Source organism: Diadema antillarum, unplaced genomic scaffold, assembly GCF_040938485.1.
Source record: "Diadema antillarum isolate AM-2024a unplaced genomic scaffold, OU_Dant_1.0 seq00000201_RagTag, whole genome shotgun sequence".
NCBI lineage: Eukaryota > Metazoa > Echinodermata > Echinoidea > Diadematoida > Diadematidae > Diadema > Diadema antillarum.
This window is the reverse complement of record NW_027271261.1, coordinates 1,086,836-1,099,906: the sequence shown is the minus strand read 5'-3', so window position 1 is coordinate 1,099,906 and position 13,071 is coordinate 1,086,836.

Below are 13,071 nucleotides of genomic sequence, written 5' to 3'. Positions count from 1 at the left end.
GACTTCGTGATTTTAAATGACTCGATCTTTTGCCAGTGTGACTGTGGCTTCTGTGTAAACTGGTCTGCCATTGACCAGTTCAGAGAGAGAGTTTTCTTACATGCTGTATGAAATACAGTGGTTCCTACATTTCTCTCACCTATAGGTTGCATTGAAAGTGCACCTGTGGTATGTAAAGCAGCTACATTTCACAAGGCAGAGCTGCAATTCATCCTGATGTACAGTATCACATTTGCTTTCCAATACAAATAAGTATCCATTCCAATGAGTAAGATTATCCATTCAAGGGGGCATTTCCCCCAAGTATAATTGTCGAGTCAGCAGATTCAGAAAGACAAATGAGACATTGAGTGGAAATTTCAGAAGAATCAAGACGATCCATTTCATTTGGAGATTTGGTTTATTGTAAGTCTCTGTGTTGCTCTCTGTACATAGGAACTATACAATAATGCTTGGTGTCCCAATAATGGAATAGTTGGAGATATAAGGAATTTCACAAATCTTTGGGTTTTGTAGTTGAAAACTATACATATTTCTGTGACCTTTTCCTGAGACATGTTTAGGTAAATATTATTGTCTGTGCCTTCTAGAAAAGTAGTTTGGTCAAATGCACTACTGTACAAGTGGTTTCTTTCGCATACAGATACTTTCGCGGTTTCCATCGGTGCCGACTTTCTCGCGTGTGTTTAAATTCGCGGTCAGGAAAATCTGTGAATTCACAGTCGGCAAAAACTGTTTTATTTTGCACATGAAAACCCAAACTTTCATCCAATCATTCCTTTATTTATTAAATAGAAATTAAAATTCAATGCAGGCTTACCTGAAATCCCGTCTCTCGGGTACTTTTTAACATGCTTGTACCTACAGTATCGCTGTGTGTGCTAACCATCAATACACTCAATAGGTGGAATCTTCGTGTGTGCATGTGCGCAATAGCATTGTAACAAGCGGTGAGATCAAAACATTTTCGCGTGATTAAATTCGTGGTTCAACCTCAAAGTGCTAAAAGCGCGAAAAAATAAAACCACCGCGAAAGAAACCACTTTTACAGTATCAATATCCTAGAAAAATTAATTCCAGTGAAATTTCTTTATATTTTCTTTCTTTCGTTCTACTTCTGCGGCATTGCAATTTGTAGTAGAGTCCCATCCAGAGAATGCAGCACACAGAATTCACTATTTAAAACCATGAAATAATGATAACTTCTGGTAAAATTTTCTGATTTCTAAGGATGTCAACAAATGTGTTTCACTAATCTTTTTTCATTACTGAATCCATGTGTTGATGTATGTTGGGAAGTTCCTCCTGTAAGGCATTTTTAGCTCATCGTGTGCAAATTGCACGAGGTTGAATATGCCATGGAGTAGCATTTGGCATCTGTCCCATATTATACAAATAGTGAATGGTCACGAGTGCGATGGTACAAGATTTCGCATGAGGTGAAAGATAGAGGCCCTGTATTCAACAAGGTGAAGCCAAGTTGAATAGTGCACCTCATCTTTCGCTGAGTGCGAAATCTTGCTCCATTGCACGAGTAAAGACCATACACTACCGGTATTAGTTTTATACAACACCTCGAACGTCAAAAGATGTGGTCCACACATATTCTTGAATTTAGCACAGAAATGGCAACCATTTTCCATGAAAAACGAATGAGTAGCGGCACAGTCACAGTCAACGTGTACGTACGCGAAGCCGATCGGTTGAAGTTGTTTACAAAAATGAGCAGAGACTCCAACTCTCTCGTTTTCGACGGGAGATCTCCCGCTGAAAGCCCATTGTTGCAAAATCTCCCGTTCTCCCGCTTGAGATTTAATTTCTCCCGCCCTGGCTCTGTGTCTCCCGCTTAAAATGATTTCTTACTTTATTATCATTGTATGTTGAAAAATAAGCCTTAGATAGCACGAGAGAGCATATAGAACCGAGCTTCCAGGCATGCCAGGGCCCTGGACCCCAGCCGCAAGGAACTTCGCCCTTTGCGCTCGTGATGTGCACTTCGCGCGCACATTAAATTGGAGTCTCCCGTTTGCTAGGGGTTTCAGGCGGGAGAATCTCCAGATCAGAAGGTGCTTTGAGTTGGAGTCTCTGAATGAGTGACAAAAGTACACACTTGCATTGCAAAAGCGCGCTTGTAATTGTTGAGTGCGTGCAGCAAATGTTTGTTTATTGTGACATCAGAGCTGTGCGATGGATCAAAAACTTAAAGTCAATCGTGAGTTTAACATGGTACTCAATGAAAATGGGTGACGTCAGCCATGCGCTATCCATTTTTGCTCAAACAAAATTGCACGGCTGACAGCCACAGCGTGCAAAGGAACTTTTAACTAAATGTCACGTGATGGGCAATCGACCAATTTGATAGCTACATTCTTTTCAGGTGTTGTATAATTCAACACGCTTCTTGCTTCATGTCATTTTCATTTGTGCTCGTTAAAATGGTGCTAGGTGGAGGATTCAATATTTCTACTCAGCATATTGAATTTGACATATCAGGCTAATATACGCAATTTTATTTGAAATTAAAAAAGATCTTCAATCATTAAACAATTTCCTTTTATTTTCTGTTTTATGTTATCGAGCCAAGTGGGATCTACAGTACATTTTAACAGGATTATTCTGTTTGTTATTTCAAAGGTCAATTTGAATTTTTCAGATAATTTATTCAGGAAATTACACAGAATGCTTCTGAATAATTTGTTGACTGATTATGATTTTGTCTTTATTCATCTACTTGTGGTAGATTTAAGTAACATGCACAAAGTGTTGATGTAATTATTGTCTGAAACCTCAAACAGGCCAGTTTCTACAAATTGATTAAAGACACACCCTACCCCTACCCCTTCCACCCCCCCCCCACCAAAAAAAAGGGGGGAAATGATGTGGAAAAACGAAATCATCAAGAATGTCCACCAATATGTCCTCACTTCCAAACCAATATAGTAAAAAAGGGAAAAAAATAAATCAAGGCATTTGCTGTAACTGAATAATAAATAAGTGCTTTGTCATGTCATTGACTGGTTTTTATATGTTGTGTCCATTGATTTGATGCATTTGAATGTTAAATGCTTCAGAGACCTTCATGAATAAAAGAGTGGATTGATTGTAGACTTAAGTAGTACATTGTCATTTTTACAAAATATCTGTCTATTGGAAAATCATGGCAATGAGAGAGAATGAGAAGTGAAAGAAATGTGAAATTTCGAACGATGAATAGTGAAGTGAAGCGAGAGAAAACGAGTTGGTAAGCAATTGAGAACGTGGACCTGGGAGGATCCTAAGGGAGGGGGAGGAGGGGATGTCAAGCAAAGAAGCGAAGATTGCCCCCCCCCCCAAAAAAAAAAAAGAAAAAAAAAGAAAGAAAGAAAGAAAAGAAATAGTTATTCAGAAAATTTACATTTTAATCCTGCTGATGAATTTAAGAATCTATCCTACTGGAATGGGTCATCAAAATGTGTGATTTGAGGAAATTTGGCAAAGGGAATACTCCATTGATTGTTTCTTTTGTTTATAACCAACAGTAATTGATGTAAATATGTAGGTTTCAAGTTTAGGAATGGTATATGAAATTCTGTGAAATGATAAAGTTCTTCATTTACAACATTCCACATGGAGCGTGATGTGTTTAAACATTCCATAATACACATGCAACTACATTTCTTGAAATTCATCAGCATGATAATATTATTGTGGTTTTATGGTACCGGTAATGCAAAAATAAAAGATATCAAAATCTGGAATATCACTCAGCCTATAACCTTGTCTTTCGAGGACTGTAATATACCATACATTAAACAAGGACTGGTTTGATTGTGTGTTTGCTTTTTTCAGAGAATTTCACAATAGGCCTACAAGAAAAGTTTTTTCACTTCTCTCATCTCAGCGTTTAAGCCTTTATATGCCCCCACGGGGCAAAAAGGTGTTATTTTCAATAAAGTTCAATAAAGTTCAAGTTGACGATTGTCAATAGCTCAGCGGCTGTACCAAGCTTAGTCTTCTGTTTTCAGACCCTTTTTGCGTATGTGTGTGCGGACCGTCCCGAAATGTGTTTATTTTACTGACTCAGCGTTGTATCGTGTGCCCACCATGCTGTGACCACCGGGTTTGCTGACGATGAGCGATAGAAATTTGACGTGACATCCGTGATGACAGCTTGATATACAGGACATCAACGCAGCTCAGTGCCTTGAAACGGTTAAATTTAGTTATCAACTTGAGAAAGGCGAGGAATCAGTTTGCGAATGGAATTGGTAAGATTACCATTTGTGTCAGTCCCATGCATTGTATAATATGTTTGTGGGATATCATACCATTCTGTCGCCATGCCTGTGGCTGTGCAGTAGAACTGCAATGTGTCGTGCGGGTAGGGGTACGACTACGTCACGTACGTGCCTCGAAAAGTGACACAGACAGGGTTTCTAGTCTGGACTGTAGTGGTTGATGAATACAGATTTGGCCTACAGGAAAGGCAAATTGTTTAATATCTTGCCTTGGTAAAATGTAATTAGGTGTTCATATACACTGTATGAATGATTTCCTCACTCTTGCTAAAATGTTAGAACTTTTTCCTCCGCAGTCATGGCAGTGCGCGTGCATCTGTGCGTTAGCAAGCAAGGTTAGGTTAGGTTTATGGTTAGGGTTAGGGTTGTATTTATGATTAAATTAGTTGAGGGACATTAAGGAGCTAGTCTTTCCAAGAATAAAAGGGAGAAAGAAAAGAAAGAACAAAGGAAAAAAAAAAAGGAAAGAAGGAAGGATGAAAGAGGATGTGATGTGGAAATCGGTCCTGCTGCCCCTGCTGTGTCAATCGTGCATGAACGCCGTTTGGCGGTGCCTCCAAAAGTACAATTCACTTTGGGGCTGTGCATGTGCCCCTCAATGAATAGTGCTGATTTTTAGTCACCTCAACCCATAGTTTTAACCAGAAACTCTCAAATCAGAGTATATTGAAGTATCTGTGACACATTCATGACTATATTAAAAGTAAGTATTGAACAAACTTGACTTTTAAGATATAGGGCCTACCAGTAATAGTTTTATCCATCAGAGATGATTTGTATCTAGGTTTGAGCTGTTTATTGTGTTTAGGAGTAGCTAGAACTGCATATAGTAGTGTCTTGATCTGGCATATTTTTTTTTTTAAAGTCAGTTGTAGGTCCTCATGATGGATTCTTGTATACAAGCACAAAAATTTCTTCAGTGAAGTGATTTTTTTCCGCACAGCACATTTCATGATCAAGTTAAAGGCCATTTTCATTTATGCCATGAATTAACAGAAGTCTAAATTTCAGTCAATTACTGTGCCTCAAAGGCAGTTTTTGTCTCGCCCACTGGAGGTGAAGGCGAGACTAAGGGATCCAAATGGCGTCCGTCCGTCGTCCCTCCGTCGTCCGTCCGTCGTCTGTCGTCCGTCGTCCGTCGTCCGTCACAAATGATAAAGTTTACCTGCAAGACTCTCTTATGATGCATAACTTGGCAACTGTTACAGCAATGGCAGCCACACTTGGGTGATAGAAGCACTGGGGTATCTTCATGTTATGGTGTTGTCAGAGGTCATGTGATGATGTCAAAGGTCATTTGAGGTCATATATTAAAGAGTATGTGCAAGACTCTCTTTTCTATGTTAAAGTTTACCTGCAGGACTCTCTTTTGACAAATAACTTCACATAAGTTGCTTGGATTACAACCTAACTTGGGTCATAGATGCACTGGGGGTACCTTCATGTTATGGTGCCGTTGGAGGTCACAGGATAAGGTCAAAGGTCATTTGAGGTCATACGTTAAAGTTTACTTGCAAGACTCTCTTATCACATGTAACTCGACACATGTTGCTACAATGGCAATCAAACTTGGGTGATGGATGCACTGGGGGTATCTTCATGTTATAGTGCCGTAAGAGGTCACCTGATAAGGTCAAAGGTCATTTGAGGTCATATGTTAAAGTTTACTTGCAAGACTCTCTTATCACACGTAACTCAGCACATGTTGCTACAATGGCAATCAAACTTGGGTGATGGTAGATGTCTCTTGGGAAATTGAAGGTAACCACAAGGTCAAAGGTTACAGACAGGGTTCAACGAACTTTTAGGGCCCAATGTTAAGTTTTTAGGGCGCATTTTGTTTATGGCTCATAACTTTTGATCCCTTTGTCCGTTTGTGACCAAACTTGGATGGAAGATGTCCCTTGGGGAGGTGAAGGTCGTCACAAGGTCAAAGGTCACAGACAGGGGTCAACAAACTTTTAGGGCGCGTTTCGATTGTGGCTCATAACTTTTGATCCCTATGTCCGTTTGTGACCAAACTTGGACGGTAGATGTCCCTTGGGGAGTTAAAGGTCATCACAAGGTCAAAGGTCACAGAAAGGGGTCAACAAGTTTTTAGGGCCCAATGTTAAGTTTTTATGGCGCGTTTCGATTATGGCTCATTACTTTTGATCCCTTTGTCCGTTTGTGACCAAACTTGGATGGTAAATGTCCCTTAGGGTGTTAAAGGTTACCACAAGGTCAAAGGTCATAAGCAGGTCAATTAACTTCTGGGAGTTGTAAAAAATAATAATTCTTTGTACGCGAATGGGCGAGACACAATTTGGCGATTGCCTTGTTTTGTTTTGTTCTTGTTTTGCATTTGAAATGTGTTGTATCTCCTTACAATAGTTTTTGATGATCTTTAATATCAATCTGACATTTTGAAAGACATCATAAATTTTCCTTCTGCCAGTAGCCTCCTCCACTCCTGACTCCTCCGAGGATAGAATTGATAAAATGCCTGAATTTTGAACATTGCAATGATCTGTGCCAATTATTTTTCTTCTGTCATGTAATAAAAATAGTGATTTTCATATCTTTCTTTTATGTAATCAGGGTGGTCCACAACTTGAAATTTGAGCATGTTGCAAGCTCAGAATCTGAGAATATTGCAGAAATTGTGTGTGCGCAGAGCTCACATCACGAGCACGTAGTAAGCAATATTTCACAGCTTATCTCTCTTTGTGCTGCTTACATTCATTGTTGTCTGTCATGTTTTGCACACAAATATCTAAGTACTGGGTCAGGTAGTTTTATGTTTCTTATGTTTTGCACATGTTTTTCAGATGTTTGAATGCATTTTATTTTGAGCTTGTTGCAAATTCTTGAGGATGTTGGACAACATGTTGCTGGATTTTGAGGATGTTGCACAAGATTTGAGGATGTTGTCACACATGAATTTGAGCATATTGCAGCGACATGCTGAAACCCCTCGTGGACGACCCTATGTAATCATGGTCCAGTTTGCTACGAGGAAGGAGCTATACCCATGTCAAGACACTCCCTAAGATTTAGATGACTATGAGCATAAGTCAACTGTAATCCAAAGTTTTTCAAAGATTTGCAGTCACCAGTACTGGGAACATACATCGATGCAGGGTTACTGTAAGTAACCCTAAGTTCAATAATTCTCCCATTGTGCACAGCTTTTCTAGCAAGGATGGCTGCTGCGTCACTTGTCTCAGCTATGATGTGATGGTCATCAATGCAAAGTAGACAGGAATAGCATATGGTGCCCAGTATTTTTATCGTCACTGCTTCAGCAATATTCAAATTAACTTACTCATGTTGTAATTTTGATGATCTGTAGAGCATAATTAATTATAATTAATTTCTTTGTAATTGAATCTGGCATATTCTTCAATGTCACCGTCAATGTACATTTAAAGTAAACTTGGTCGGCTGATGCAGTGAAATCTGTACTTAGATTGAACTGCTGAGAATAGAAGGTACCAAAATTAGGTGTACATGTTATTATCATATTAAAAAAGAAAAGAAATAATGATTTGAGTGGCGATCAGAGTCGCGTCTCTTTGATTCATTGTTGTCACTGTCAAATATTTCAAAATTTGGGTGGCCGTCATTGGCAAAAACTTAACATGTACCTGTGCATGCATCAAAATTTGACTTGAGGTCAACTATTCGCCACCTGAGCCCGTGCTTTCAAATTTTGAGCTACTAGAATCGGTTCAGTGTAGTTCTTTCCACGGCTGGGAAAATGTCTTCATCCCTCCAAATGCTGATCTGAGCCAAAATCTCTTCTTATTTCCAGTCTTCTCCTATTTCAGTCTCGGTCACTTTATTCAAAATAACAAAGAAACTATAAGGTCTGCGTTCAATGTATTAATAACCACACCAAAATCTGTTCAAATTTAAGAAACATCAACTGGGTTAAGCAAGTGATCAAAGTGATTGCACTCAACATTACATAAATGGTATGCTTGCTACGTACAAAGACTACAAGATCTACTTGCATAAACTTCTGTTGATGCCTGAATGTTTTCTTTTGAGACTCAAAAACTATGTCAAATATCTGATTAAGTCAATAAAACTGTACCAGTAAAATGGGTTTGAGTCATTGTTTAAAGACATTCCTTTAAAGAATACTGCATCGTTGGTAGAAAAAATTCTAATACCACTTATTGTTTCATCAGCTGAGCAGTTACTAGTGTACATGTACGCTGTCCTAATGTGAGACTAAGTGGCACCTTAACCTCCTGAAACTATGGTTAAATATGAATTATCAGTAACTCTAATAGATTTAAAATTCTTTCCCATACTGGGGACCATTATACCTAACATTTTTGAAGCATGATATGTCTTTGTCGTTTTAATGTACCATCTTGTTAGGACTTGATACTATGGGAATAGCTGGATCTTTGAATCATCAGTGATAGTTATTATATAGTTAATATTCAAACCTGATTCAGCCTGCTGCCTTTAACATAATTTGTTAATCTCTATTTCTTGTTATGGGGCACTGCATGGTCCAATTTTCTGCAAGCAATAGATTTTAAATGGGTCAAAAATCACATTCTTAAAAAGAATGTGGAATTGTACAAAGGAAAAGAAAAAAAGAAACAATCTGTGATGGCAAGCTGGTAGTAAGGTCCCAGGAAACGAAGAGACAGGAAGAACCCTCTCATGATAGCGATGCAAACAGCTATAAAGCCTCGAGACGGAAACAATAATTCTCAGTTCATTGGCACAGGCAACAGAGATGGCATTACTGATAAAAACAAAACAAAACAAAACAAAATAAAACAACTGAGTGAACAGTTTTGTGCATTTTGTTTAAATACGTGCAAATCATAGATTGCATGAACTCGCACAAATGTGCTTTAAACTCCTTCTCCAGTGTGCAAGTGCTGCAGCTGGGTAGCTTTATTTAGTGAAGTTTCAAAAACCTGCTACATTATGCTCATCTGAATGCTACGATCACATATTATTCTCTCATGTTTTTTTTTCACTATAATGGAATGTTTTGTCCTGGTATGGAGTGATTATTTGTCAGCTTTCTTGGTCCTGCTTTTGTCCCTTGGATACCAGTTCAAACCACATGAACCTGCACTTGTATTTCCATTTGTAACCTGGTGATAAAGTTGTACCATTTAGCATTCATCAGGTTTTGTGTACTGAATGAAATAATGGTCAAACGTGGTTGTTGGATACGATCATAGCATGGTTTTTAATCCCCCACCTCCAAGCATGCTCAGGATTGTGGTGTTGTGAATATAATTTTCACCAAGAAATTTGAGTCGAATAGGTCTCCTATTTCCTGAGAGCTACTCTGGTCCATGTTTCAGTATCTACATTGTATCCTCTGTGTATTGGAGCAAGTACCATCTAAATAGCTTACACTGTACATCAAACTGCACAGTCTCTGGAGTTCATAGTGACTCCTTTGTTCTTAAGAGGTCTGCCAGTTTTACCAGGAAGTGCAAATATATGTAGCCAGATAAAAAAAAAAAAATGCTTTGGCGTAACCATTTACATGCAAGGTGTTTTTATCCAATTCGTATGAGCCATTGAGATACATCATCTGTTCATTAATCCCTACATCAATGGGAATATATTTGGTAGTGTAGACATTGACTGTGTGTTTGCTGGGATATGTCAGAAGTAAGTTTGAAAAGGATGCCATTTGAAGTGAGAATTTACATGCAGTGACCTGTATCTATTACATAGATTCTGATCACCTTCTCTGTATTCATAAAAAGTGGTGATTAAGTGCAGTCCAAGGAAAATTGAGGACAAAATGAACTAGAAATACACACAGACTACAGAGGCATTCAACTTGATGTTTCGTATTTGGACTTGCAATGTCTTTTATGACATCACAGGTATTCTGTAACATCTGAAATATTCCATGGTACTGTAGTATAAAATCTTCAAATGTCTTTTTAAAGGGTATCATGTTTTAAAGTGTATAAGCTCCAAGTTACTCTTTTTTGCTTTTCTCATGAAAAAAAAGAGAAAAATTCCAGGAAGAATGAAAGTGATAGCAGGATAGACCCATAGAGAATTTAGATATTGTGGTAAGGAAAATAATCAGTACTTCTCAAAACCAAGTCTTTTTTATTTTAACAATCTGACTCACAATCCATGAATTCTAATCATGAGTAGTAATGCTCCTTTTAAATGTCTGGCTTTGTTCACGTGTATCAAAACTGAGACCTCCCCCCTCCCCCCCCCCCCCCAAAAAAAAGGGGGTGGGGAGAGAGATAACTTAACACCACACATCTACATGGCTCGTATGAACTTAATCATGAAAATATCTTAAATTTAAAATCTGGAATCTTGTGACAACTTTAAGTACAAAAGGTGTGGCAGTGTCCTGATTTGATACTTTAAGCGTAATTCAAGCGTATGAGCTATCTTTATAAAAGTAATATACAGCAGAGGCCACGCAATATTTATAGTGTGTGGGGATCAAAATGTATGATGTATGTTAGTACATGCCAATTGGCATGTACTAAAATACAGATCACTGGTATGCGTTCTGGAAAAAATTAGAGTGAGATGCCCTGTGACAGTCTGTACAAAATGGAAGAAGTCCACATTACGAAATTGAAAAGCATCCCTTTCCATGTTTTATGTGTGAGTTGCCCTACTTTCCTTTTCACTTTGTTATGTTTGTCCATCAGACTGATGTCACAAGTCATTTGCATACACACCATGGCCTAATTATGTGGCTGTTTGCTCTCCCGATGACGACTTGCTGGCTCAGTAAACTCACAAGTCCTCGCCAAGAGTTGGTTTACTCGCGCAGACAATGAAATCAAAGGAGGGAAGGGGGCAGTGCCGCACAATAGCCTTCCTCTCAGAGCCGTTGTGTGGCAATCTTTATGTGTGCTGATATAACTGTGTGTTTGTGAGTGAGTTCTTTTTATTTTGTCACAAGAGTGTGAGTGATGAAGTGGAGTTTTCAGAGAGTCTATGAATTCTTAAACAGTAAAGATGCGCAGTTAATGTGGAAGTGTCCAAGAATTGTTGTGAGTGTGCTATCTGCCTGCCGGTACGTCTGCATACCTGCATCCTTTGTTGTGAAAGTTATTACGGTAATGTATCAAATAGATTGAGTACATATAAAAGTAATAGAAACAGCTTGTGGAAGTGACGACAAACAGGAAGGAATTTAAATCGTTTATGCTTCCTTTTTTTATTCTTGTTAGTTGAATAGGTTAATCTTTTACCCTTTGAAGATGGGCTGATATTGCTATAATACGCAATTCCCATACACATCTGCCTGAGTATACTCGGGACTAGTCTTCAACAGGTTAATTGTCTGTATTGTTCTAATAATTTGTATGACTTTATGTTGTTGTTCATCACAAGAATGAGGGAATAGAGATAAGGTTAGCTGATGTCCAATTATAATTTAAGAGTCTGCATTACCTAAAATGTACAAATTTGTATGTTACAAATGTACAGTAACTATATACTTGATATAGACACACAATGATATTTACTAAGTGAGTACTCTAGCATTGGCCAGCTAATGCATTTTCATTCTTTAAAATGCAACATGGAATCTTTTATGATAAAATACAGATATCTATATTATGCTATTTTTAAAGAACCTCAAGTGTTATTTTTCGATATATGACTTTGCAGGTTGCTGTCTCCGTATTATATTCTTGTCTGTTCTCTTCTCTAGTTGTTATGTTAGACCTGCCTTTGTGCATTGTATACAGTATACTCTGTTCCTCATGTAGTGTGCTTCCAAGCCAATTTCTGTATCGAACCTATTTCTGTGTTTATTTCTGAGGGGCCCATATATTACAAGCATTGTCTTTTCAGTGAGTCCTTCTATCTTCTCTATATTATATATTGTTCACTTTGATGACTTATTATCAGTGTTGAATTATGATCAATATTGTTTCCCTATTGTTGTATATTATGGTCATTTCATAATAGATTGGTGGCATTATTCTTTGTTATAAAAAAGAGTGGAGTGTATGTTAGTATGTTTTTAATTTGGAAATAAAATGTAAATTTGAATTGAACTGAAAAAACCTGCCTCACATTGTGCACATTATACACAAAAATGTATCGAAATAAACGTATGCCTCTGTTCTCCAACTGAGCAATCATAGGATCTACTCCATAACCACCAATCATAGCTATGAAGAACTTTTACCTGCATGGCGATGATAGCAATGCCGATTGTTCAAGCCTCAACCAATAAAGCCTCTGAGCTTATAATCATCATTCATTTTTAGGTTGTGAACTCTTATGATTAACATTTAAAGTAAAATATGAAATAAAACATAAGATTGCAATGCTGAATTCAGTTGAATTTCATCATACTAATTCTGTACTCCATACTGGCATATTTTTTTTTCTTCATTGTACTTTGTTTTCTCTAGTTTTCAGTGGTATATGACTGCAGACTCATAAACAACCTGTGCTTGCTGGTTCAAATCCTTTTTTATGCCTCCGCCACGAAGTGGTGCCGGAGGCATTATGTTTTCTGGTTGTCCGTCCGTCCGTCCGTCCGTCCGTCCGTCCTTCCGTCCGTCCGTAATGAATTTTGTGGACAGGGTAACTATCAAAACCTTTTGAGGTAGACTAATGAAACTTGGCATGTATGTGTATTAGGGGGTGAAGTTGTGCCTATCAACTTTTGGGTGCACATGCTCAAGGTCAAAGGTCAATAGGTCAAGGTCAAATGCTTAAAATTGCACTATTTCCCCCATATCTATGCAATGCCTGAAGATATTTTCTTGAAAATTAGTGTATACATGTATTACCCAATTAAGATTCT